At 37.7% G+C, this 22,824-nt stretch overlaps 1 long non-coding RNA gene across 1 annotated transcript; it reads right to left on the bottom strand.

Moving 5' to 3' along the window:
- Positions 1-4,466: 4,466 nt before the first annotated feature.
- LOC140854330 (uncharacterized) lies at positions 4,467-6,573 on the bottom strand. Its single transcript, XR_012137538.1, has 2 exons — positions 6,045-6,573; positions 4,467-5,011 (listed from the first exon to the last, which is right to left on the bottom strand). It is a non-coding gene; the product is annotated as an uncharacterized lncRNA (long non-coding RNA).
- Positions 6,574-22,824: the final 16,251 nt, after the last annotated feature.

The following is a 22,824-nucleotide window of genomic DNA, read 5'->3' as shown; positions in this document are numbered from 1 at the left end:
TATAAATAATCATGTAATAAGGAACCTGGGCTCTGATACCAATTGAAGGAACCAGATCTAGGGTTTCAGGGTTAGATCTTGAAACTTTTTCAAGATCATACAGCGGAAGACTAAAATAAATCAAAATTTATTTTCTAAAACCAGAGAATCCTTAGATCTAAGATCCTATTACATGATTATTACAAAGTATTAAATCAAAAATTAAAATATATAAATATAGCATGAACTACATGTTGATCATATCAACATGTTTCTATACTAAATCTAATGTATGTATTAAACAATAGATAAGATCTATTACCTTGCAAGTTAGATGCTCTAACCTCACTGATCCAGGCTTAAGGATAATGTTGCAAGCCACACACGCATCCGGTCTCTAGGAGTCATCCACACGAGCCCACGAATCTCGATCAGAAGTCCTGCTTCAGAAAATCAGCACAGTATGCTAGTACTGCACTGATCCTTCTTTGATGGTTGATCAGGTGCCTCCTTCTTCTTGATTTGGACTCTTCCAAAGATGGAAAGTAAAAGGAGGAGTTTCAGATCTGAGACGCTCTCAGAAAACTCAAGATAGAGGGAGGAAAGATATGAAAACAAAAACCCTAGAAGAAGACCCTCTTCTTCTTCATGTTTTTCTCTCTAGACACCCTAACTTGCATCTTTTATATATCTACGACCCAAAGGTTTTTCTCTTTGATTTTTGGATGGCACAAAGGTCTCTCAAATCTCTGTCTTCTCTTAAAATTTTGTGAAGAAACTCATTTTATACAGAGAGATATGATAGAGTCCTTGTCTAGGTCAAATACCTAGTCAAGGCATATCCAAACATGGCAAGTTAAGGGGCGCCCAACTCTTGAGCACCTCCTCCATATTTTCATGCATAGATCATTAGAAAAGGATACACAATGTATACCCTAAAAACCACAAAATTTCCAAAAAAAATTTGGATAAATTCGGTGCAAAATTGAAAGAGTTTTGGATTTTTAAAACTCTATCTCATAGAATTCGAAATCCAAACTTATTCCTTTTTGATTTGATCCAAACCACCTTCCATGTAAGAAAGAAGAGAGAAAACCTTTTGTGAACGTGGGAGAGACCTGGGAGAGGGCTTTTGTTGCACAAAATAAGTGGAGATTGGCGTTGAATAAGAGAGAGAGCATGGGGAAGGCTTATGTGGTGCAAGGTGGAATCCTAGTCTTACTAGGATTCTATCTTATGTCTTGTTTTAATTTGGTTTCCCAAACCAAATCAAACTAAAATTAGATCAACCTAATTAAAATAGGTCTTAACCCAATTAAGAACCTAATTTAATCAGATTAAATTAGATTTAAATCTGATTTAATTTTCTAATCAAATTAGAAATTAGATTGACCCAAGTCCTAGTTGAACTAGGACTAGTTTTTTCTTGCACTTGGCTTATCCAATAAACCAATTAGACTTGATCCAATCAAGTCTAAAATAAATATAATTAAATCATATTTAATTAGACTTAATTTCAGCCCATTGGCTTAATCAAATTAAGCCAATTAGCAATCGAATTGCTAATCGATCCTCCTGCAATACTTGCACTGGGTTAAATGTCAATCGTATTGATCATTTAATCCTAGAATGATTCTTAATCATTGATCAACCATCCGATCGGATCATGAACTCTAATGTGTGTGACCTCATAGGTCCGAACCTAAGCCGGTAGCACAGGAACAAATTTTTGTACCAATCGAAGTGACCATCTAGCAATGGTACCCGACGATCGGATAGGTCGAATGTGTAGAACAACATCCTTAGAACCCATGCGGATATAGTTTTCATATAATTCATCCCCTTGACCAAAATGATCATAGGATACCCCAGAGTTCAACTGTAAACTCTGATCAGGTTGTCCACATTGTATTTCAAAATATCAAATCCATCTGATGAATTACCCTGGCCAAGGTTTTGCTAAATTGAAATACAGTGACTCATTCTTCTCCAACTCTTGGAGTGGTCAATCCCATCTCGATCACACTCTGACTTCGCAAGTACTTGACTGTGCCCAGAAGCCTTCCGTCCCTGAAATAGAAATTCAGTTAGTCCAGTACCAAAGCACAGTGAGTTGCTTGCAAGTCACTGAGGAGATCTCAAGTCTAAGGGACACTTATACCTATATCCCATCAGAGATATTCTCGACAGCAGAATACTCTGGAGTTGGTCATGTTTAATGATGATGTACCCTTACATCTCACCTGTATGCCATACCAGCGTCTCCACACTCCTTGGTTAAGAGGACAACCAACCCATATGGCCTAAGCAACCTATGCTCGATAGAAGCTGTCGTCCTTATTAACAGCTTATCATTTGGTCGTGAACAGTTTTAAAGACTAATCGATAAATCCTCTCTTTGTCGAACTTAAATAGTCCTAAGGACTTCATCATAACAACGGGGTTCATTAGAAGATGAAAGCTTATGATGAAGATGCCAAATATATTTTATTTATTAACAAATCAATTACAATACTTGGTTGCTCAACCATCAATAGCTTGATGATTGACTTTTTGGGACACATTTTCCAACAGTCGCTACATCATGCTTCATCGTAGCTGCTCTATCTGACACTCTGCTGTGCCCCCGATCCTCTGTCGGTGCTCTGCAGTGTCTGCTCTACCTGCTGCACACCCATAGCGCACATCAGACTCTCTTTCGATGGCTACCAAAGTCTCTCCTCAGCTCTGAAGTCTCCTCTGTGTGATCAAAATATCATCAACTTTTCAATGCAACAAATGGCTCATCAATCAGAGCTATATAGACTCTAGAACTCCAAATTGCTGTTTCTGTAGTATACCGAGGCCGAATAAAATCCTAGCACCACTCGTGGCCGTTCAATTGTTACCAGCTCACACTAGAGCCGTCTGATCATGCACATCAGGGCCACTGATCAGCTCATTAAACTTGGAGTCATTCTCAACCGTCCGATCATGAATGGCTTGCTCCAGAGCCATCGGATCATGCAAAATTGCTTGTGGACCGTGCATGAACCATGGGTGAATTGCACCCACGTGAACCTATCATGCACCGGCTTGCCAGTCACCCACCACGTCAGCGCTCCTTGCCTGCTACTTGCTCGCTCGCGCATGGATCGTGTGAGTGCCGGATGGACCATGCCAGGGTTGCCTGGGCTGCGCCCGCACACGTCGCTAGGCCTGAGCCGCGAGCGCATCCCCCTGTGTGCTGGGCCGTGTGCCCCCCTGCGCACTGGGCCGCATGCCTGCTGGGCTATGCATCTGCTGGGCCGCATGCCCACGCATGGTTGGCCCTTGCATCTGCAAGCTTGCGCACCTTATCGACCCATCTGCCATCCATGGGCCTTACCAGACTACCTTTTCGCTTTCTTTCATGCATAACTTCTCTATCTGGATTTCGTTTGGACTGTTCTTAGGCTCATTGAAATCTGTTCATCATCCTAGTTCTTGCTGTGGGATTCTTGTGGATCGAATCTCAAGGTATATTTTTTAACAATTATGAGAATTATAATACCAATTGTGATAATATTCTTAAAAAAATCTGCTTGATACCAATTGAAAGAAGTATGAGTTTCTATCTTTGAAAAATAATCAATTTAATTATTCTTGATACTAAATATTTTGAGATTCAATCGAAATAACAACTATTCAAAAAGAATTATCTTTCTTCTTTTGATCAATATAGATTTAAAAAATATATCTTCCTCTTTTTAAATAAAGTTGATGCATTAAACAGATTCTCAAATTCAATTATAAATAGACTTTGTGCTTCAAGGATTCAAGAAAGGTAGAGCTTTTTAGAATAAAAAATTTTGAGTATCAAAGTCATGCATATGAGATATTTAGAATTTTTTTTTCTTTAATAGGTATTAATCAATGAAATTTAGAGAAGATATCATCAATGTATTAGAGCAAAATATGGTGTCAGAGCAAAATATACTTGTTGGGAGAAATTCCACTTAGGCCAATGATATGAAAAGGCCCATGGCCCTAGATGTCCAAACACTGGGCCTGCTTACTGAAGCCCTTGCCGACTCATGGTCGGCCATAACCCTTACTGAGCTAATGGTCGTTAACAGCCTAGTCAATTTCCACCCCTTGAGCAAATAGAAGCCAGCCGACCATCATTCGGCAACTCTTGTGCATCATCACCGATGTCTCCTCGACAACCGACTCCTATAGCTTGGGCCAATGAGCTGATGGTATGCTTGAAGGGCCAGATCGGCCCCACTAGATAATGAGCACTGGTCGAGCACACCAAGCTGACTAACCTCTCTCTTTCAGGTAGGCCTCTGGCCCATGACTTCCTTGCCCAAAAGCAAAGTGAGGCTATCGATTCTTGGTCGTTGTTGACCAATTCTCATCTCAGCAATACCCAATTGGCAGCTCAATTCAAAATTCAAATGCTTGCCAGACAATAACTATCGTTAAACCAATAAGGCAACCACAATCTTCACATCCCAAAAATCTCAAGCGAAAGTCTCGCATCTCATGAATCGTGTCTTGATCAAGTGGGATCGTGCCAACCAACTTGCCAACTAAAGCTCTAATCCTCCACCATAAAGGAGGCTCAAAGAGGATCCCAAAAAGGTATGCCATTATTTTGCCTCTCACGCTCCATCTGTTGAACGAGAATTCTAACTTTAAGTGTCAGAGGGTCGTCACCAGAGCAACCTTCGGTCAGGACTTTTTGCAGGTTACACCCCCGGGAGGCTGACTTCATTGTCCCCTCCAACAATTTGATGCCAATCGGATGCTTGCACGAACAGATTGGCACTAAAAGGAGGGGCTTGATCCATTTGGAAGAGCGCAGATCGAGAGCAGCAAGCAATCATGCCATCAAAAAGAGTTTCATCTCATCACACCAAAGCCACCACCACTCAATCAGTGGAGAACTAGGCCAACAACTAAGTGTAGCCCTCAGTGGCGGAAACTCCTTCACCTGCCCAACCAGTGTTGGTCGTGATGGATCAATTCAACTTGCTCTTCCAACAGGTCTAGACTTTGACGGCCACTGTTTAGGAGATCAATACATGAAATAAGATATTAGAAGCATCAAATTTTGTATTATTTAATTTATATTAGTTAGATTTTGATGCTTCTTATTATCTTTTTTAGGTATTGTTATGCATAGAAAAATATTTATAAAATCCACCAGCAAATCATCTAATCCAAGCTCAAATCAAAGATTTGAACCGTGGCAGATTGTTGATCGTGGGTGCAGAGCGCAATGTAGAACACGGACCCATACCATGTGCATAATGTAGTAATGAGCCAAATGTAAAAATGAAGCAAGGAACATGCACGGAAATAATACAAAAGAGAAAGGATGTTTGGAAGAAGTGGATGTGGGTGTTGGCAGTAATTGCAATTAATGGAGGGGCCCATGGTGGATTTGAAATATTGGAAAAGAAAGAGAGCTGGTGCTTTGGTGTAAGCTTTTGTGGGGTGTTGGCACGAATGTGAATGCATGTTCAGAAGTGGAGCGAGACTTGGGATGGCTTGGACTTCTTCACATAGAAAAAGGGTACACAACACATGCGGTGGATGGGACACATGGCACATGGAATAGATGCAAAAAGCAAATGGGCTATCATGGGATTTAAGAAAAGAAGAAAAAATATTTTTGAAAATTTTTGGAGAAGAAAAATTTGGATTGGAAAAGTCTCTTTTTGATTGCCTTATTTTCCCTTGCTCCTCCAATCTCATCCATCCATTCTCCCAAGGTCTCTCACATCATTAGTCCCAAATGAAAAAAATACAAAATCCTCCTCCCTCCTAACATCTTTAAATAAAGCCCAATGCCTCCACTCTTTGACATATCTCTCTCCATGGCATAGCTCGTGTAGATATTGTAGTTTCATGGTTACATGCATGCAAAAATTTTTCAAAATGAGTATGCAGCAGAATTTAAAAATTTTCAGATTAAATCTAATTCAATCTAAGCATGCATAAGATCAAATCTTAAAACCATAAATAAGATTATCATATGTGAGATAAGATTCAGATACAAAAATCAAATAGAGAAAAATAAATAAAAAATATACCTTGGCATGAATCGATCATCACCGTGAACTGATAAACATGGATATCTTCCGAAGATCCCTTGAAACCACATAAGTGTCTGGCTTCTACGAGTATCCACACAAGACTCTGATCTGATTAGAAGCTTTTTGATCTCATCGGGGTGCTAGTTTCCTTACATAGATCACATCTTGATGGTTGAAAATCTTTTTTTCTCTCAAGACAATCTTAGAGAAGAAGAAGTAGGAGGATGTTGATCTTTACGCTAGAGATCATGAGAAGAACCCTTTCTTCTCTTTTCATTGTTAAACCCATGCACCAAATCTCTATACTAGAGATGTAAGAATTTTATCCAACTTTTAGATAAAGAGAAGAAGAGAAACCCATGTCAAAATATGGACAAAAGAGAGGGAGAGATGTTCTAACAACCAACCTTTGGTTGTTGTAAGAAAGAAGGCATATGGAACAAATATACCTCACTCCCTCCACCTCCATGCCACACCCTCTTCCCTTGTCTTTCTCTATGTACTCTCCTCTAATTTATGGCATCTCAACCTGATCATAATCAGCCATCTAATGCCTCATAAGGTGCTGGGTTTAAATAGGCAAAAGGGATAGAGTTTGGATAGGAAATAAGAGTCCAAACCTCTTAGGACTCTAACATAATTCATGCCGCCCACCTTTTTCCTTTTGTGCCTAGGTTTCTCATGGAAAGGAGTTTAGGAGTCCTTCTTACATGCTAAAAAGGGGAGAAAGAATGGCATCAAAACTTGGTTGGCGTGGGCTTTGATTGAAGCATGGAAAGGGAGGAGATATAATCTCATGGGACTCCTCTTTTAGGTGGCTGATTTAAACCAATTTAAATCCCAACCAATCCTAATCATATTAAGAATTGATTAGACCCAAATAGATGAAAAATTAAATCTAATTTAGAGTTCAAACTATTTAGATTAAATGTCACCTAATTAGAAAAGGAGTCCTAATCCTTTTGTACTCTCCCTTGGTGTTTGAGTTAAGCTCAATTTAATCCTAATCCAATTAAGATTTGGTGCACCCAAGAGAATGAGAATTTTTAGTTCAAATAAAAATTTAAATATTTTTATTTAGATCCTAGTCTAATTAGAAATTGAGTCAAACTCAAATCCTAATTCAATTAGGAATCATTCTCCCATGCAATTTGGTTATCTTATAACCCAATTAGGTTTGATCAAATCAAAACCATGTCAAGTCAAATTAAATTTAATTTAATTAGACTTGATACAAGTTCCATAGCTCAATCAAATTGAATCAATTAGCAATCTAATTATCAATTAATCCTCTTATAACTTATTAACTCTTTGACGAGTTACTTAATGTAACTTTTGTATTGGATCAATCATCAATTAAATTGATAATCAAATTCTATCATGATTCATAATCGTAATTCAACTATCTGATCAGTCAAAAGCCTCTTTATGTGTGACCCCATAGGTTTTATTTTATCTGGTAGTGAGATATATTATGATCTCTATCACAATATCATTGAAACTCTTTTCAATGGATTGAAATTATTCCAACTTTGCCCACTGAGGATCATCGATCATCCAGATGATGCTCGTTGGTCTCACCATCCAACAGTGACACCTAGCAATATGTAGTGGCTACCCAGTGGAATAAAAGGTGATGAACCTCTAGGTGCAGTTAATATATGATACAGTCCCTCTATCATGAGTCCTGACCAGATGGCAGATCATGGATAAATCATCAAACCTCATCATCGATCATATGATAGATTCAATCAGCTCGAGTCTATGTATGATCCTAGTCCTATAGTGGATCAACTATCACCAACATCCACTACAAGAGCTCATTGAGACCTATGTTTATGTGTAGTCAAACTCCAACAGCCTCACTGCAAGCAGTTGTAGCACCGCAGGTCAAAGGATCAGTCATACAACTGTAGTATCGAGAAAGTCACTAACGAGTGAGCAGACATCCATGTGACTTCTCATGTTGGTCACGCTCAGTGCTAGTTGTTCTCTAACAACCACCTGCACTCTCACTCCAGTCACTACACCACAGACTCAAGACTCATCTGCCCGAAAGAAGTGATCCATGCATTGGTTTATTTGAATCAATCACCATCCCCATGATGATCCTATGATCAGGAGCAATTTAGGAATTAACCATCAATGACACATGTCTCAAATTCTCAATTTTTTAAGAATATGTATCATCATCTTGTTAATCCCTTGGATGATTCATGGACACATAAACATGAATGGTAATATAAATATCCAAAAAGTAAAAAAATATGCCCTAGAAATATGATATGCGTCAGCCAAAATTGACTTCTAAGGCATATATCCAACAATTTTTCACTAACACTAAAGCCAATCTGCCATGTATCAAGCCCCATCTTCACAAGACAGGCTTTAGTTTTAGGCTAGCTAAGTGACTTACTAGTGGGTCATCCACATCTCATGCAGAGTTTGCTCTCTGCACCTCTATGTATTTCTACTTGAGGGAGTTGCGTGTTCTACTACTCTATGTGCTTGGATATCTGGTGAGACCTAGGCTCCTTAGCAAGGGCTATGGTGTCATTATCTTTGTAGTATAGTATCCTGGTATCTGACAGCATGACATCCAATTCTGCAACTAACATTTGAACCAGAATGTATCCTGCATATCTATAGTGTATTCAGCTTCCATCAATCGATTGCTTGGAACCCTTTCAAGATATCGATATGATTACACCCATGATGTAGATATTCTACCATCAATATTAGACATAAAATCTGAATTAGTGTATCCTCCCACTCCTAGCTTTGATCTTTCTCCAAATTAAGAACAAATCCTTAGTTTTTCTTAAGTATTTAAGGATATTTTCACAGCAATCTAGTGCTTTCAGCCTGAATACAATTGATATCTACTCGTGACATTCACAGTATTAACTATATTAGTTCAAATACATTACATGGCGTACATTTACGCCTAAGAGGGTAGTAGATCCCTCTCTCTCCAAGATTTTTATGCTGAACCCTTTCAGCATCTACTCTCTATACTTTATCTGTGAAAACTCAAGTATCCAATTGCATCTATCTCTATAGATCTTTAGGATGCTTGCTTTATGTCTTTCATAGAGAATTCTATATTCAACTATATTTTAATTGATGTCAGTATTGGACACTCCCACTGATCCTTTTGAAAACATATAACTCCTTATTTTTGATCAAACAATTTGATCATATCATCGAAATGAATGTTTCAACTCCAAGATTATTATAGACTTTGTGATTTTGTATCATGAGAAGTAAAATCTGTTAGGAATTATGTCCTAAAGCCAATCATTTAATGATTATGTTAATTATAAATATATATAAATTGATAAATAATAAAAATTATTTGATATTTTCATTACAAGGATACATCTGTAGGAACCAGATCTAGGGTTTCAGGGTTAGATCTTGAAACCTTTTCAAGATCAGACAGCGGAAGACTAAAATAAATCAAAATTTATTTTCTAAAAGCAAAGAATCCCTAAATCTAAGATTCTATTACATAATTATTACATAGCATTAAATCAAAACTTAAAATATATAGAGCATAAGCTACATGTTGATCATATCAACATGTTTCTATACTACATCTAATGTATGTATTAAACAATAGATCAGATCTATTATCTTGCAAGTTAGATGTTCTAACATTGCTGATCTGGGCTTGAGGATGATGTTGCAAACTGCACATGTGTCCGATCTCTAGGAGTCATCCACATGAGCCCACGAATCCCGATCAGAAGTCTTGCTTTAGAAAATCAGCACAGTATGTTAGTACTGCGCTGATCCTTCTTCGATGGTTGATCATGTACCTCCTTCTTCTTGATTTGGGCTCTTTCAAAGATGAGAAGTAGGAGGAGGAGTTTTAGATCTAAGACGCTCTCAGAAAAACTCAAGATGGAGGAAGGGAAGAGATGAACCTAACAACCCTAGAAGAAGACCCTCTTCTTCTTCTCTTTACTCTCTCCTAGACACCCTGTCTTGTGTCTATTATATCTCAACGACCCAAAGGTCTTTCTCTCTGATTTTTGGATGCCCCAAAGGTCTCTCAAATTTCTATCTTCACCAAAAATTTTATAAAAAACTCATTTTATAGAAAGAGATATGATAGAGTCCTTATCTAGGTCAAATACCTAGTCAAGGCTCATCCAAACATGGCAAGATAAGGGGCGCTCAACTCTTGGGTGCCTCCACCTTATTTTTGTGTATAGACCATCAGAAAAGGGTACACAATGTGTGCTCTAAAAGTCATAAAAATTTCAAAAAAAATCTGGATAAATTCGGTGCAAAAAGGAAAGAGTTTTGGATTTCTAAAACTCTATCTAATAGAATTTGAAATCCAAACTTATTCCTACTTTGATTTGATCCACAACCACTTTCCATGTATGAAAGAAGAGAGGAAACCTTTTGGACGTGAGAAATACCTGGGAGAGAACTTTTGTCACACAAAATAAGAGGGGATTGGCGTGGAATAAGAGAGAGGGCATGGGGGGCTTATGTGGTGCAAGGTGGAATCCTAGTCTTACTAGGATAGAGACTAGGATTCCATCTTACGACTTGTTTTAATTTGATTTCTCAAATCAAATCAAACCAAAATTAGATCAACCCAATTAAAATAAGTCTTATCCCAATTAAGAATCTAATTTTATCAAATTAAATTAGATTTAAATCTAATTTAATTTTTTAATAAAATTAGAAATTAGGTTGACCCAAGTCCTAATTGAACTAGGACTAATTTTTTTTCTTGCACTTGGCTTATCCAATAAACCAATTGGACTTGATCCAATCAAGTCCAAACCAAATCTAATTAAATCATATTCAATTAGACTTAATCTTAGCCCATTGGCTTAATCAAATTAAACTAATTAGCAATCAAATTGCTAATCGATCCTCCTACAATACTTGCACTAGGTTAAATGTCAATCATATTGATCATTTAACCTTAGAATGATTCTTAATCGTTGATCAACTATCTGATCGGATCATGAACTCTAATGTGTGTGACCTCATAGGTCCGAACCTAAGCTGGTAGCATAGGAATAAATTCTTATACCAATCGAAGTGACCATCTAGCAATGGTACCCGACGACCGGATGGTCGAATGTGTAGAACAACATCCTTAGAACCCATACGGATATAGTTTTCACATAATTCATCCCCTTGACCAAAATGATCATAGGACACCTCAGAGTTCAACTGTTAACTCTGATCAGGTTGTCCATATTGTATTTCAAAATATCAAATCCATCTGATGGATTATCCTGGCCAAGATTTTGCTAAATTGAAATACAGTGACTCATTCTTCTCCGACTCTTGGAGTGGTCAATCCCATCTCGATCACACTCTGACTTCGCAAGTACTTGACTATGTCCAGAAGCCTTCCATCACTGAATTAGAAATTCAGTTAGTCCAGCACTAAAGCACAGTGAGTTGCTTGCAAGTCACTGAGGTGATCTCAGGTCTAAGGGACATTTATACCTATATCCCATCAGAGATATTCTCGACAGCAGAATACTCTGGAGTTGCTCACGTTCAATGATGATGTACCCTTTCATCTCATCTGTATGCCATACCAGTATCTCCACACTCCTTGGTTAAGAGGACAACCAACCCATATGGCCTACAGCGATCTATGCTCGGTAGAAGCTGTCATCCTTATTAACAGCCTGTCATTTTATTGTGAACAGTTTTAAGGACTAATCGATAAATCCTCTCTTTATCGAATCTAAATAGTCTTAAGGACTTCATCATAACAACGGAGTTCATTAGAAGATGAATGCTTATGATAAAAATGCCTAATATATTTTATTTATTAACAAATCAATTACCATACTTGATTGCTCAACCGTCAACAGCTTGACGATTGGTTTTTGGGATATATTTTCCAACAACTCCCACTTGTCCTAAAGCCACTCGGCACAGTATCTAGTACCCATCTTTGACTTGTGGTTGTAGAACTCCTTTATCGCCAGGGCTTTAGTGAAGGGGTCGACCAGGTTCTCCTTTCCGTCGATTTTCTGAAGGTCGACGTCATCTCGATCCACGATCTCCCGGATTAGATGGAAGTGGCACAAAATATGCTTCGTCTGCTGGTGTACTTTGAGTTCTTTCGCCTGAGCTATGGCACCAGTGCTGTTGCAGTAGAGCAGGACTGAACCATCGAGGGAGGGTGCTACTCCGAGCTCAGTGATGAATTTCCACAGCCACACAGCTTCCTTCGTGGCATCCGATGTTACGATGTACTCCACCTCACAAACAGAGTCTGCCATAGTATGCTGCTTGAAACTCTTCCAGCAGATAGCTTCACCATTCAGAGTAAAGATATAACTCGACATGCTTCTGCTGTCATCATGGTTAGATTGAAAGCTGGAGTCTGTGAACCCCACAAGTTTCAGATCTCACTCGCCATAAACCAACCATTGGTGTTTAGTATTTTTCAAATACTTAAGGATGGCTTTAACCACTTTTCAGTGGTTTTCTCGAGGATCAGATTGGTATCTACTCATATCTGGTCTTGTACATGTCATGGCATACATGATAGATCCCAAGATCGAAGCATATGAGACTCTACTCATACGCTCTCTCTCTTCAGAAGTTATCGAACAATCCTTCTTAGAGAGAGAAATTTCATGGCCTATCGGTAGATAGCCCTTCTTGGAATTCTCCATGCTGAACCTCTTCAGCACAGTGTCTATGTACGTAGACTGGGATAACCCAAGTATCTTTTTAGATCTATCCCTATAGATCTTCATCCCTAGGATGTAGGATGCTTCACCCAAGTCCTTCATGGAGAACTACGATGACAACCAAACTTTTATTTCCTGTAGTGCGGGGATGTCATTTTCCATTAAGAGAATGTCATCCACGTACAAGACAAGGAATACCACAACTGGACCATTTGCCCATTTATAGATGTATGGCTCTTCTCTGTTCTTAACGAAGCCATACGTTTTGATCACCTTATCAAAATGCATATTTCAACTTCGAGAAGCTTGCTTCAATCCATAAATGGATCTCTGAAGCTTGCACAACTTGGACTCATCTGTGGATGTAAATTCCTCAGGTTGTATCATATACACCTCTTCGGTCAGCTCTCCATTCAGGAAAGCTATCTTTATATCCATTTGTCAGATCTCATAATCCAGATGGGCAGCTATTGCAAGCATTATCCGAATGAATTTGAGCATTGCCATAGGAAAAAATATCTCGTCATAGTCAATACCATAACATTGACGATATCCCTTGACAACCAGACGGGCTTTATAGGTCTCCACCTTTCTGTCTGTGCCTCTTTTCCTTTTGAACACCCATTTACACCCAATGGGTTTAACCCCTTCAGGTGGGTCAACCAATGTCCATACATCGTTGACCTTCATGGACTCCATTTCGGATTTCATGGCTTCAAGTCATTTCTCAGAATCAGGTCTTTGCATTGCATCCATATAGGTGATCGGATCCTCATCATTCTCATCGAGTTCGATGGGATCACCGTCTCGGACCAAGAAACCATAGTATCTGTCCGACTGATGTGGTACTCTACCAGATCGCCTTAATAGTGCAGGTACATTGGGCTCTGAATTTGATCTAATCAAATCCAACTCAGGTTCAGCTATTGGTGTCGGTCTTTCTACCTGTTGAACTTCATCAAGTTCAACTTTAGAGGCAACAATTTTTTTACCAAGAAACTCTTTTTCTAAAAAGATTGCCTTAAGGCTGATGAACACCTTTTGTTCATCAGCATGGTAGAAAAAATATCTTTTGATCTCTTTGGGGTATCCGATGAATGTGCATTTGTCAGACCTAGGTTCAAGTTTGTCTGTGACTAATCATTTGACATAGGCCGGGCACCCCCAGACCCTAAGGTGTAAAAGTGCTGGCTTACGTCCTATCCATATCTCATATGGAGTCTTAATTACAGACTTACTTGAAACCTTAATTAACAGATAATAGGCCGATTCGAATGCATATCCCTAGAAGGATATTGGCAAGCTGGCAAAATCCATCATGGATCGGACCATGTCTAACAGAGTCTGATTTCTCCTTTCAGACACACCATTGTGCTGTGGTATTCCTGGAGGAGTCTATTGGGAGAGAATCCCATTCTCTCATAGATATGTAAGAAACTCACTAGAAAGATATTCTCCTCCTCGGTCAGATCAAAGAGTTTTAATGCTCTTTCCAGTTTATTTTTCTACTTCACTTTGAAATCGTTTGAACATTTTAAATGAATCCGACTTATGTTTCATCAGATAGATATATCCATATCTAGATAGATCATCCGTGAAGTTATGAAGTAGAAATATCCACCTCTAGCACTTGTGCTCATGGGCTCGCTTACATCAGTATGTACTAGGCCCAAGAGCTCAGTAGCTCTCTCACCTTTTTCAGTAAAATGTGACTTGATCATTTTACCAAGAAGACAGGACTCACAGGTTGGAAGTGATTCACAATCACTGACTTCGAGGATTCTCTCTTGAGTCAACCTGTTTATTATGTTCTTGTTTATATAACCTAGCCTAGAGTGCTATAAGTAGATATCTGACACACACTATCTAATCTAGGATGCTTGCCAGTAGAATAGACTCTTATCGGGCTTGATCTGTCTGGTCTGGCCCTGCACTGATGTCCCAGCCTGAACTTGCACCTTCTTCACTTTTTTCTTCTTATTCTTCTTCCCTTTCTCAAAGGATCGGGAACCAGAAGATGAACCTCCTACTAAGTTCACTGACTCCTTGTGGGGTTGGTGATCCTTCTCAAAGTTCTGAAGCAACCCCAATAACCCATGGTAGTTTACTTTTGGCTTTGTCATTCTATAATGAGTGAGGAATGGGAGATAGAACTTGGGCAGTGAGTTCAGTATTGCATCTTTCTCAAACTGCTAATGCAAGAAAAAGTCGAGCTTGCTCAATCATTCCATCAGCTCGATCATGTACAATACATGATTAGTGACAGAGGCACCATCCCGTATTTTGACGTTGAAGATGGCACAACTAGTCTTGTGCCTCTCCACATCATCGGATGTGCCAAAGGCATCCTCCAACACTTGAAGCATGTCTTTTGGCTGAGCCATCTCGAATCTGTGACTGAACTCATCGCTTATGGCAGCCAGCATGATACAGCGCACCGTGGTCCGATCACTGAGCCACTTTTGGTAAGTATCTCTGATTGTTCCACGTGCATTGACAGCTGGCTCCTCAAGTGCAGGATCTATTATCACATATAGGATCCGTTCATGCTCCAGGACTATCTTCAACTTTCGATACCAGCTACTGAAGTTGGGTCCCACCAACTTATCATTGTCCAACAATGATCAGAGCGATAGGGAAGTGGCCATATCTGCACAAAAGAAAATCATAACGTAATAAGTAATTGATTCATTAAACTAAAGATTTGGACTTTAATCAAAAGGTTTCTCCCACTATTTTATTCAAACTGGTAGCCTCTACCTCCAATTCAAAAAATTATCCCCATTTCTTAGTGGGTACTAGAATCCACTTAGACTGCACACAAGCCCAACTTTGGTTGGCCAATCCATGTACATCTAAGGGTAGGTTCATAACCAATTATTTCTCTAAATAATTTTTAGTAATTTTAATTTTACCCTAGAAACCTAATCAGTAGGCTTTGGCCTCCACTGTAAGGATCCGGTTAGGTCCAACCATTAACATGACCATATTTGGTGCATCTAACCAATGAATGATTAAGTCCAACTTTGGTTGGCTCACCTAACCACCATTAGAGAGACACTTTCAAGTCATCATATGATGAGTGATAATTCCATTAGTCAACAAGCACCAGGCTTTTGGGTCTGCAATGATTATTAAGTTAATGGACTCATTATCAAACACCTTAATGGGAGGCTATGACTCAGTTATCTTCATAATTTTATCATTTTAAGGACCTAATAATTTTAGAAAATTTAAATGATTTAGAGGATGAGGTCAGATGAACTAGCTTATCATGATCCTCCCACTGGCTTCACCAAGTCAGCTTAAGGGAGACCATTAAAAGGGCTGATCTAGGAGCACCTAAATCAGTCACACTAATTTACCTAGCTGACATGGGTCAGCTTGAATAGTCAAGTGATCCGATCAAAATATAATTTCACCAAGAGGCCAGGTAAGTTCGATCAGTGGGAGGATCGGCCAAAGCTTGCCTTAGACACCATCAAAAATAGTCAGGTAAGCGGGCTCCCAATTAAAAACCACCGGTCTGGTTTATCTTAGACACCAATTGGTTTAATTAGTTTCGATTAGATCAACCTAACAGTTCGTGCTAGACTGCTTAGCCAAGAATCAAGTCTATTTGGTTCTCATTAAAGATATGGACTTGACCAACTACAACTATTGTAATTGATCTAGAGAATCCTTGACCTAATCTAAGACAATAATTGGTTAGGTTTAGTCAATTCTCTAATTAAGTCCATCTTTATTCTAACCATAGGTCTAACCCAATTAATGGACCTAATTCCCACTAACCCATTAACTCAATGTGTTATGGTTTGTGTCTTAGGTTCTTCAATTCACAATCCTAGAACCTAATCAAATAACTTCTTAATTCTCAGTTAAGTTTTGGGTTGAGGGTTGAGTTCGACTTTTCGAAAATAATTTTTATATTTGTAAAATAATTTTATAATATGGTTCTACCAACTGTATTGCATGTTTGATTCATAATCAAGATGCAAGTGAAATAAACATAAAACTACTTTAGATCTAATCTAAACAGGTTCATGTAATTGAAATAATTTTAACTTTTAATAATTTCTTTGCACAAAAATTATTAACAAAGAGATTTTATTTCAGATTTAAATATCTTTTAAATCTAATAAATTATAAATTTAATCTAGATCATATCAAGCAAATTTATGATTAAAGATAGATCTACACGAACTAGGACAACCTTTGCACTGTAAGGGGTAAACCTTACAGTAGGACAATCTTGCAGTTCGTGATTGACCTAAAATTTTAATTTTAGATTTAATAATTAGATTATAAATTAAATCTAATCTAAAAAATAATCTAAGCATGTATAAATAATTATGTAATAAACAACTTGGCTCTAATACTAATTGTAGGAACCAGATCTAGGGTTTCAGGGTTAGATCTTGAAACTTTTTCAAGATCAGGTAGTGGAAGACTAAAATAAATCAAAATTTATTTTTTAAAATCAAAAAATTCTTAGATCTAAGATTCTATTATATGATTATTATATAGTATTAAATTAAAAATTAAAATATATAGAGCATGAGCTAAATGTTGATCATATCAACATGTTTCTATACTACATTTAATGTATGTATTAAACAATAGATCAGATCTATTACCTTACAAGTTAGATGTTCTAACCTTATTGATCCGGGCTTGAGGATGATGTTGCAAACTACACATGCATCCGATCTCTAGGAGTCATCCACACGAGCCCACGAATCTCGACCAGAAGTCCTGCTTCAGGAAATCAACACAATATGCTAGTACTGCGCCGATCCTTCTTCGATGGTTGATCAGGTGCCTCCTTCTTCTTGATTTAGACTCTTCCAAAGATGAGAAGTAGGAGGAGGAGTTTTAAATCTGAGACACTCTTAGAAAAACTCAAGATGGAGGAAGGGAAGAGATGAAACTAACAACCCTAGAAGAAGACCCTCTTCTTCTTCTCTTTACTCTTTCCTAGACATCCTATCTTGTGTCTATTATATCTCTATAACCCAAAGGTATTTCTCTCTAATTTTTGGATACCCCAAAGGTCTCTCAAATCTATATCTTCACCAAAAATTTTATGAAGAAACTCATTTTATAGAGAGAGATATGGTAGAGTCCTTGTCTAGGTCAAATACCTAGTCAAGGCTTATCCAAACATGGCAAGATAAGGGGCGCTCAACTCTTGGGTGCCTTCTTCTTATTTTCATATATGGACCATCAAAAAAGAGTGCACAATGTGTGCCCTAAAAGTCATAAAAATCTCAAAAAAAATCTGGGTAAATTCGATGCAAAAAGGAAAGAGTTTTGGATTTCTAAAACTCTATCTCATAGAATTTGAAATCCAAACTTATTCCTACTTTGATTTGATCCACAACCACTTTTCATGTATGAAAGAAGAGAAGAAATCTTTTGGATGTGGGAAATATCTGGGAGAGGACTTTTGTCACACAAAATAAGAGGGGATTGGCATGGAATAAGAGAGAGGGCGTGGGGGGGGCTTATGTGACGCAAGGTGGAATCCTAATCTTTCTAGGATTCTATCTTGCGATTTATTTTAATTTGGTTTCTCAAACTAAATCAAACTAAAATTAGATCAACTCAATTAAAATAGGTCTTAACCCAATTAAGAACCTAATTTAATCAAATTATATTAGATTTAAATCTGATTTAATTTTTTAATCAAATTAGAAATTAGGTTGATCCAAGTCCTAATTGAAGTAGGACTAGTTTTTTTTCTTGCACTTGGCTTATCTAATAAACCAATTGGACTTGATCCAATCAAGCCCAAACTAAATCAAATTAAATCATATTCAATTAGACTTAATCTCAGTCTATTGGCTTAATCAAATTAAGCCAACTAGCAATCAAATTGCTAATCGATCCTCTTGTAACACTTGCACTAGGTTAAATGTCAATCGTATTGATCATTTAATCCTAGAACGATTCTTAATCATTGATCAACCATCCGATCGGATCATGAACTCTAATATGTGTGACCTCATAGGTCCTAACCTAAGTCGGTAGTACAGAAATAAATTTTTGTACCAATTGAAGTGACCATCTAGCAATGGTACCCGACGATCGGATAGGTCAAATGTGTAGACAACATCCTTACATCCCATGCGGATATAGTTTTCATATAATTCATCTCTTTGACCAAAATGATCATAGGACTCCTCAGAGTTCAACTATCAACTCTAATCAAGTTGTCCACATTGTATTTCAAAATATCAAATCCATTTGATGGATTACCCTAGCCAAGGTTTTGCTGAATTAAAATATAGTGACTCATTCTTCTCCAACTCTTGGAGTGGTCAATCCCATCTCGATCACATTCTGACTTCGCAAGTATTTGACTATATCCAGAAGCCTTCCATCACTGAATTAAAAATTTAGTTAGTCCAATACCAAAGCACAGTGAGTTGCTTGCAAGTCACTAAGGTGATCTCAAGTCTAAGGGACACTTATACCTATATCCTATCAGAGATATTCTCGATAGTAGAATACTCTGAAGTTGGTCACGTTCCATGATGATGTACCCTTACATCTCACCTATATACCATACCAGTGTCTCCACATTCTTTGATTAAGAAGACAACCAACCCATATGGCCTACAGCGATCTATGCTCGATAGAAGCTGTCATCCTTATTAACAACCTATTATTTTATCACGAACAATTTTAAGGACTAATCGATAAATCTTCTCTTTATCGAATCTAAATAGTCCTAAGGACTTCATCATAACAATGGAGTTCATTAGAAGATGAATGCTGATGATAAAAATATCAAATATATTTTATTTATTAACAAATCAATTATCATACTTGATTGCTCAACCGTCAACAGCTTGACGATTGACTTTTGGGACATATTTTCCAACAACATCTTCTAACGAACTCCTATGTATTAGATGTATGTCCTAGAAGCCAATATGGCTAACATGTTGTAATTAATCTAGGGCATAATTTTATACTTAATATATTGATATGATTAATTAAAGGGCTAATTCTTTTTCATTCAAGTGTAATGTGTCCTTGAATCATCCATAATATTAGTTTCGATATATACTCTCAAGGTGCTGAGAATTAGAGACATGTATTTAATTCCTAAAGGCTCCCGATCATAGGATCATCATGAGGACGGTGACAGATCCAGATAGACTGACGCATAAAATACTTACTTCAGGATAGATGGGTCTCTAATCTACTATGTAGAGACATAGGACGATGAGTGTGGGTGGTTGTTAGAGAATAATTAGCACTGAGTATGACCATACGAGAGATCACTTGAATTTCTATTCAATCTTCAGTGATTGTCTCGATGCTGTAGTTGTGTGTCTGATCCTTTGACTTGAGATGGTACCATTACCTGTGGTGAGACTGTTGGAGTTTGATAGACACATAAATATGGGTCTCAATGAGCCCTTGTAGTGGATATTGACGATAGTTGGTCCACTGTAGAAGTAGGATGTACATCAAGATAGGATCTATCAACCTTGATAGAGAAGAGTAGTCCTATAGGATTTGAAAAGCTAAGTCCATGAATCTGTGGCCACAGTAGAGTGATTGATGGAAAAGAGTTTTCATAGACATTATATCTAGACTTGAGCTAATCGAATCTATCATATGACTGATATTGAGGTTTGACAATTTATCCATGAGCTGCCATCTAGTTGGGACTCATGATAGAGGGACTGAATTATACGTTAACTACACCTAGAGGTTCATTTTAGTTCTACTAGGTTGCCACTACATACTGCTAGGTGTCACTGGTGGATTGTGAGAGCTCATTAAGATTGTTCCGAATCGACAATCTTTACTGAGTTAGAGTGGAATTATTTCGACCCATTGAAAAGAGTTTCAATGATATAATGATAAAGATCATTGTATATCTCACTACTAGATAAAATTAAACTCTTAAGGTCACAAAACAAAGAGATTAGGTCTGGAATAAGAAATTAAGCTTATAAAGTGTCAATTGGATTTAGAGAAATCCATTGAGTTCATGGTAACCTTGCTAGCACATGGTTGGATCCAATTCTTCTTTCCGTTAGAATTATTTATCTGATAAGCTAATTCTAACTTAATTACCTACTAATAATCTATATAAATATGATTCATGAGACTCCAATTGTTGGGTGTCTAAGGTTATGGATCACATAAATTAAGAGTGCAAGTCCCTTATGAATCTCCTTGATAGTTATTATGGGGCACCACTTTGATTTGATCAATTTGGGCATGTCCATTAATTAGAGGGCCTTTGGTTTTCATATGAGGTGTCTCTTGGGTGCAAAAGAGGATGTATAATTATGGGTGCAAGGGCTCCAATAGTTGGTGCCTAATGGGCTTCCTAATATAAGTTGGATAACTTAAGTTAATAGGAATCCTAATGCAAGTAGGACTTGTATTATATGATTGAATAGGATTCAATCTTTGTGCCTATAAAAGGAGACCTCTCCTAAGGTCCTAAGATCATCAAAGCCATCCCCTCTTCACACCCAAAGGAACTCCCACACCCTTTCTTCCTCCCTCTTTATCTTCTCCTTAGGTGTCCCCACGCCATACAACTTGGGATGCGCATCCCAAGTTGTCTCACGCCCAAGGTGTTGGCGTCCCACTTTTTGGCTGGTTGCTGGTATTTTGTAGCAGCAAAGAGCAAGGAGAAAGAGCCTAGAGAAGGGGAGAAGAAGAAAATCAAGGAGAAAGATCAAACGTTGATTGCAATCTAGGCTTTATTCAGATTCAGGAGACTGAATTTTGGAGAATCAAAATTCAGATCTTAGAGGGCTGTTCCAGGCTGATCTCGAGTAGATACTCATAGAGACCGGATACTTGTGCGGCTAACAGAGAGCCTCGTCTCTTCCAGATCTAGATTTGAAGAAAGAGATTGCGAAAAAGGTATGTGATTTGATCACAATTTAAATTTCAGCATATATCAATTTCAGCATATGAAACAGATCCATGTGGTTTTATATTTTTATAAATGCAAAATTTAGATTAAAATTATTTTAATATTATTCTCTACTGTGTTGTTTAGAAAATTAAGTTTTTGAAACACATATGTATACTTCAAACCCCAAATTCCAACACTATATTGTGATGAAGTCCTTAGGACTACTTTGATCGATAAAGAAAGATTTATCGCGTAATCCTTAAATTGGTTCGCGACCAAATGATACGCTATTACTAGGATGATAGTGATATCAAGTGTAGGTCGTTGTGTGTCATATGTGTTGGTTGTCCTTGAAATCAAATGGTATGAAGATACTGGTATAGCATGCAGGTGAGATATAGGAGTACATCATCACTGAACGTGACCAACTGCGGAGCACTCTGCTGTCAAAGATAGCTCGCGAAGGGTATGGGTATAAGTATCCCTCTTACTTGAGATCACCACGGTGACTTGCAAGCAACTCACTGTACTTTGGTGTCGGATAAACTGAGTTTCTAATTCAGTAACGAAAGATTTCTGGATGCAGTCAAGTATTTGTCAAGTCAGTGTGTGAGTCAAGATGGGATTAACCCCTTCAAATTAGTAGGAGATATGTATTAGTGTATTTCAATTTAGCAAAATCTGGGCCCGAAGAATCTTTGTGATAGATTTGAAAAATATTGAAATACAATGTGGATGATTATTTTGGATTGACAGTTAAATCCTTGATCGTTCTCGAGTATTAGGATCAAAGGGATGAATTATACAGTAACCATACGTCAATAAGTTCTTAAATGTTGCTTCGCCTTCATTCAACCTATCTGAATGTCGGGTCACCATTGCTAGATGGTTACATTGATTGGTTCAGGAAGGTATTCCTATGCTATAGGCTTAGGATCAAACCTATGGGATCACACTCAAAAGAAGTTTCTGACTGATCAAGTGGCTGATCAACGATTGAGAATCATTTAAGGACTTAATCATCAATTTGATTGATGGTTAATCTTATACAAAAGTTATAATAAATTTATTTATCAAGTGTTAATGAATTAATAAAAAATTAATTAAAAATTAAATTACTGATTAGCTTAATTTGATTAAGCAAAGAGGATTAAATAAAATCTAATTTAATTAGATT

This window comes from Elaeis guineensis, chromosome 16 (genome assembly GCF_000442705.2).
Source record: "Elaeis guineensis isolate ETL-2024a chromosome 16, EG11, whole genome shotgun sequence".
In the NCBI taxonomy this organism is placed as follows: domain Eukaryota; kingdom Viridiplantae; phylum Streptophyta; class Magnoliopsida; order Arecales; family Arecaceae; genus Elaeis; species Elaeis guineensis.
This window is presented reverse-complemented; position numbering and strand designations above follow the sequence as displayed.